Here is a 6,770-nt window from a genome sequence, read left to right as displayed (position 1 = left end):
GTGAGTCGTTATAACCATACTTGATAATGACTAATCCGCCTGTCATGATATTTTCATACGCCGACTTGTTTAAGGTAAGGTTTGTCACCCTAGACTGGCCTTGTCTAACTGTAGCGAACAGCTCGGGTGTGGGGTGTCACCCCCGTATACATCTATACACAAACTCCAGCTCTCCCTCCAAGGGACTCTTGTTATAACTACAGGCTACGGTTGTACACTCGATAGGTGTCAAATGAAGTGTCTCACAAGATCCTTAACCGAATTTACATGAATATGAAATTGCACAATGTACATTGTTTCCATATTTATATATTTTAAGTTTACGAAGGCCCAACGAATATGTATTTGAATGTGCGAAGTCAATAAGCATGTAGATGAACCACGAAGACCCAATAAACATGTAAGGTATATTCCAGGCCCAATAAACATGTAAGTGGACAACTAAGGCCCACTAAACATGTGAATTATTTTCCAGGCCTAGTATGCATGTAGATGGACAACTAAGGCCCAGTAAACATGTACGGTATATTACAGGCCCAATAGACATGTAAGTGGACAACTAAGGCCTACTAAACATAAAAATAATATTCCAGGCCCAATAAGCATGTAAATGGACGACGAAGGCCCAATAAACATGTAAATGATGTACTTGATCCGTTTGTTATGACGTTGGTTGTTTAAACTTAGTTGTTTACCAAAATGACATAACAGACCCATTTTTTGTAAAAATACATTTTTGGTCCTTACAAACCGAAAATTTACAACTTAGGCGTAATTTTGATAAAAATAACACTTTAGCTCCCTTAGAAGCAAAAGTTTACATTTAAGGCTAGTTTCAAATAAAAATAACATTTTTAACCCACTTTTGTCAAAAATATCATTTTCGGCCAAAGTGTATGAAGTTTTTACATTTTCGGCCCAAAGGCATAAAATTTATCCTTTTTGGCCCAAATTTGATAAGATTATCATTTTCAGCCCTTATAACCGAAAAATAACATTTTTGGCTCAACTTTTTTAAAATGACACTTAAGCCCACAAAATTCCAAAATTTTACAACTTTAGCCCAAAAACCGTGAAAGCCTAATATGAGGCCCATTTGTGAAAGTTTACACTTTTAGCCCTTCTAAAATCATAAATACCAATAAGATCCATATTTATTCAAATTTTCAAAACCGTGAGTTATGCATAATAACTTCACTTTTTGGTTATTTTGTCATTTTTGCCCCTCTTATACGAATTTTCTTAGTTTAAACAACCTTGAAATGTTTTAAGCCTTTGCTTTGCATAATAAGTTGTATCAAGTGTTATGTTCTCCAAATATCATCATATTTTATCATCTTGTAGAGTTTATGAAGTCTATAACACATATTCACAGCATATAACAGGAAAAACACACATAATCATGCATATACACATAGATCTACTCAAAACAACTTGTATTCTCCCCCAAAACATAGTAAAATCCGAAAATAGGGGGTACGAACACACTTTTATTTGATGAATTCGGTTTTGGAAGGAAATTTGGAAGAGTTTTTGGCCTAGCTCACTTCTTTGAGGAGATCTTCGAATTCTAGGAGATTTCATGAACATGGATCATGAGATGAAGTGTTAAAAAGTGAAGGAATTATCATAAAATAAAGTTAAACACTTTGATGAGAAAGTAACTTACCAAAAATGATGATCTTTGATGAAGAGTTCTTGACCTCACACAAGACACACACAAAAGTTAAGATATAGGATAGGTGTATTCTTGAAGTTCTATAGAGGTTTTTGGTGTAGTTGTGATGAAAGAAGATAAGGGTGCTAGAATGCACTTTGGCCGAGAATTAAGTGGAGACGGGAATGGATTTGATAGATGGTCATTACGTGAAGGATTAATACTTTAAACATGGATGTTTGTGATGTAATTAACATGGATATCCTCCATGTAATAAGGAGGTGTCAAGCCTTAATCCATTCATTTTTTTATATATAAAACTAAGGATGGTGAATGGATGGAAGAACAAGTGTGTATTGGGCTTAGGTTTATAATGTAGCTTAAAACAAAATGACCCAATAGAGGTTTTTTGGCCCATTGGGCTCTCTTATGGGTTTACGGACCAAAAGGGGTGAACATAATGGGTTTTCAGCCCATTTAAGTTTGAGAATGTTGTTCACGGCCCATAAAGGCCCATGAAAATGAAGTGAGTCATTTTAGGTCCAATAAGGCCCATAAAAGACTTATGGCCCAAAGTGTTATACTTTAATGAATGTGGGTCCAATTAGAGCCCAAATAGGGTTCCTTAACCCAACATACCCAACATAAAAATTTATTGGCCTAATAGGCCCAATAAAAGGATCATGGTCCATTCGGAGTTTGAACCGAGATATTAGGGTTTCAAACCCACAGTTGAGTATATGAGATGTATTGAATTAGGTTTTCAACTTCTCGAGTGATTTTTGATTCAAATGTTTGATCTTGAATGACCATAGTACATAACATAAACTTAGATTACAAGTTACACAAAAGTTGAGTACATTAGGACAAAAGTTCCTAGCCAAAAATGCTAGTTGTGACATCATCCCCCCGTTAGAGGGAATTTCGTCCCGAAATTCTTTTGAAAGAAAAAATTATGAACGAGAGAGTAGGTGAGGGTACTTTAGCTTCATTTGGTCCTCGCGTTCCCATGTGAATTCCGGTCCACGCTTAGCGTTCCATCGAACCTTCATAATCTAAATGCGACTATGTTTTATACGTTTCACTTCCTTGTCCAATATATCGACAAGCCATTCAACGAATAAGATATTTTCATTTACCTCAATCTCATCCAGGGGAACGACTAGAGTTTCATCTGATAAGCACTTTTTCAGGTTCGAGACGTGGAACACGGGGTGTACGTTGCTGAGCTCTGCATGTAGCTGCAGCTTATAAGCCACCGGACCAATCCGGGCAAGAATCTTGAATGGCCCGATGTATCATGGATTTGGTTTTCCCCGCTTCCCAAAAAAGATCATCCCTTTCCAGGGAGAGACCTTCAATAGCACCCAATCTCCGACTTGGAATTCCAGAGGCTTTCATCGTTTATCAACATGGCTCTTTTGTCGGTCTTGCGATGCTTGGAGTCGTGCCTTGATTTGAATTATCTTCTCCATCATTTCCCAAATGATCATGGGTCCTGTAAGAGTGTTGTTTGGTGTTTTCCCTTTTGCCAGCTGGGTGTCACCCACCGCAGCCCAACAGAGAGGCGATATGCATTTGCGACCATACAAAGCCTCAAAAGGAGCAACTTTTATGCTCATGTGATAGTTGTTGTCGTACGAGAACTCAATTAAGGGCAAGTGGGTATCCCATGATTTGCGAAAATCACTCATATAGGCTCGAAGCATATCTTCAAGTGTTTGCATGGTTCTCTCACTTTGGCCATCGGTTTGTGGGTGGTAGGAAGTGCTCATGTCTAGTTGTGTTACCATTACCTTCTGGAGCGACTACCAAAATCGTGAAGTAAATCTATTATCCCAATCCGAGATAATAGATACTGGTACCCCATGAAGTCTCACGATCTCTTTTATATAGATTCGTGTTAATCTTTCCATCTTGTACAATTCCTTTATTGGCAGGAAATTGACAGATTTGGTTAACCTATCGACAATCACCCAGATGACATCCAATCCGTCCGCTGTCTTAGGTAATTTGTTTATGAAATCCATGGTAATCCTTTCCCATTTCCACTCAGGTATCGTTGGTTTTTGTAACAACCCCGAGGGCTTCTGATTCTCCACTTTCACTTCGGCACAAGTGAGACACTTACCCACGTAAGTGGCAATTTATGCCTTCATATTTGGCCACCAATAATGTTGTTTGATGTCCAGGTACATTTTATCCGAACCTGGATGGACGAAATATCGTGTTTTTTGAGCTTCGTTCATGACCATCTCTCTGAATCCCCCAAATTTTGGGACCCAGATTCTATTCATGAAGTAGTAAGCTCCTTCATCTTTGGCTTTAAGGTTTTAATCCATCCCATGCAGTGTTTCATTTGCAGCATTCTCCGGCTTCAATGCCTCTGATTGAGCTCCCCTGATCTGCGAGGTTACATGGGAGTGGATGGTTATCGATAATGTTTTCATCTGGCGACCTGAGTATTCTTTCCTCTCAGGGCATCGGCTACCACATTAGCCTTGTTTGGGTGGTACTTGATCTCGCATTCATAATCATTTAGTAGCTCAACCCACCTTCGCTGCCTCATGTTCAGATCCTTTTTATTTAGAATGTACTGGAGGTTTTTGTGATCCGTGAAGATGGTGCACTTTGTACCGTAGAGGTAGTGCCTCCAAATCTTTAGGACGAAGACCACGGCTCCCAGTTCAAGATCACGGGTGGTGTAATTCACTTCATGTGTCTTCAATTGCCTGGACGCGTAAGCTAACACCTTTCCACGCTGTATGAGGACACAACCTAACCCTTGATTCAAAGCATCGCAATATATTACGAAGTCTTTGGTTCCCTCTGGTAAGGATAGCACTGGATCACTACAGAGGTCTCGCTTCAAGATTTGGAAGGCAGCTTCTTGCTTGTCCTTCCAATTGAAGGGTACGCCTTTTTATGTTAGAATTGTGAGGGGCTTAGCTATCTTGGAGAAGTTCTGAATAAACCTTAGATAGTAGCCTGCAAGACCCAAGAATTGTCGAATTTATGTTGGTATTTTCGGAATCGCCCAGCCTTCAATGGCCTCGATCTTGGAAGGATCCACATGAATTCCCTCCTCATTAACTACATGACCCAAGAAGTTTACACTGCGAATCCAGAACTCGCATTTGGAGAGTTTCGCATATAGCCTTTCAGCTCTTAGAGTTTCCAAGATTTGACGGAGATGTTGACCGTGTTCCTCCTTACGTCGGGAGTATATGAGAATATCATCGATGAAGACGATTACGAAAATATCGAGGAATGGAAGACAGAATCGATTCATGAGGTCCATAAATGTTGTGAGGGCAGACCGAAGGGCTTCACAACGAATTCGTAATGGCTGCATCGAGTGCGGAAAGCAGTTTTTGGAATGTCCTCTTCTTGGACTCGAAGCTAATGATAACCGGATCATAGATCTATTTTGGAGAAGTAACTAGCTCCTTGAAGCTGGTCAAATAGATCGTCAATCCAAGGGAGTGGATATTGATTTTTGACAATGAGTTTGTTCAACTCCTGATAGTCGATGCACAATCTGAAGGATTCGTCTTTCTTCTTGAAAAACAAGACCGGAGCTCCCCACGGTGAGAAGCTTGGCCTGATGAATCCTTTGTTTAGAAGTTCGCTTAATTGACTGGATAACTCCTACATTTCGGCGGGACCTAACCTATAGGGTGGTTTGGCAATTCATGTGGCTCCCGGTATTAGGTCGATTCAAAATTCAACCTGTCTTTCTGGGGTATTCCCGGAAGATCTTCAGGAAATACATTTGGGAAGTCGCATGCCACTGGGATGTCTTTAATGTTTACTTCTTCTTTGGCTTTATCCACAACATGAGCGAGGAAGGCATAGCTTTTCTTGTGCTGGCACTTTTGTGCCTTGATGTACGAGATAAGACGAAGATTGGCGCCAGGTTTATCAGCATAGGTTATTAGGGTTTCGTGAATGGGGAGGTAAAGGCGAACGGCCTTCTCGTGGCACATAATATCATCATGATGGGGGCTTAACCAATCCATGTCGATTATCACATCAAAACTCCTAATATTTACTGGCATCAAATCTATTTGAAATGAATGGTTGTTTAGTGTTAATGTGCACCCTACATAAACATCTTTAGTTGTTTTGGTTTTCCATTAGACATCTCCACAGTGAAGGCTTCGTTTAGCTTCTGGAGTTGTTGGTTTAGTAAGTGTTTTGTATTTTTTACTAACGAAATTCCGCTCGGCTCCACTATTGAATAAAATGCATGCAAAAGTTTTGTTAAGTGGGAACATACCAGTAACAACTGTCGGGTCTTGAACTGCCTCACCTTCACCCAAAGTCAGGACCCTACGTGATCCTCATGCGCCTTAGTTGTTGGCTTTTGGGCAATTGTGTCTGAAATGGCTAGTTCCTCCACATCCATAACAAGTGTGACTAGCCCCAACATTATTGTCGTTGTTATTGTTATTGCAGTTGTTGTTGTTGTTATTTGGTTGTTGGTCATGTTGGGGTTAAGATCTGCAGTATCGAGCGGTATGGCCCTTACAGTTGCAATTAGCACACTGCATATCTTTGCATTCTCCATGATGATGGTAATTGCATTTTTTGCACTTCGGTAGGTTTCCCGAGTAGGGTTTGGTGGTGCTTTTCACAGATGAGGTTGGAGCATGTGGTGCTGAGGCAACCTGAGCAGTAGCAGCATGGACTACTATAGTTTGTTGATTTTTCGATGACTCTTGGTTTTTTCGTCCTTTTCGTTTGTTGTCCTTTTTTTCTTGTTATCTCCTTCCTTTCTGGTCTCGATCTCAGTGGTTTTGGCTCCTTTCTTGTTGCCATGGTCGTAGAGCTTCTTGGCTAGTCTTTTAGCACTGTCATACGTCTCAGGGTTTGCTGCTATTACGTTTCCTTGGATTGGAGAAGTTAATCCCTAAATGATGCTTTCAATCTTCTTTCCTTCAGAAGTGATCTTTCCTGGACATAGGAGTGACAATTCACTATACCTTGAGATGTCAGCATCGATGTCTAAGTTCTAAAATGTGAGATTCCACAGTTCCTATTCCATTTTCTGAATCTCCCCTCTTGGATAGTACTCTACCATTAACATTTCCTTAAGCTCCTCCCATGG

The sequence above is a fragment of the Lactuca sativa genome, chromosome 4 (assembly GCF_002870075.4).
Source record: "Lactuca sativa cultivar Salinas chromosome 4, Lsat_Salinas_v11, whole genome shotgun sequence".
In the NCBI taxonomy this organism is placed as follows: Eukaryota; Viridiplantae; Streptophyta; class Magnoliopsida; order Asterales; family Asteraceae; genus Lactuca; species Lactuca sativa.
Note: the sequence above shows the minus strand (reverse complement) of the source record.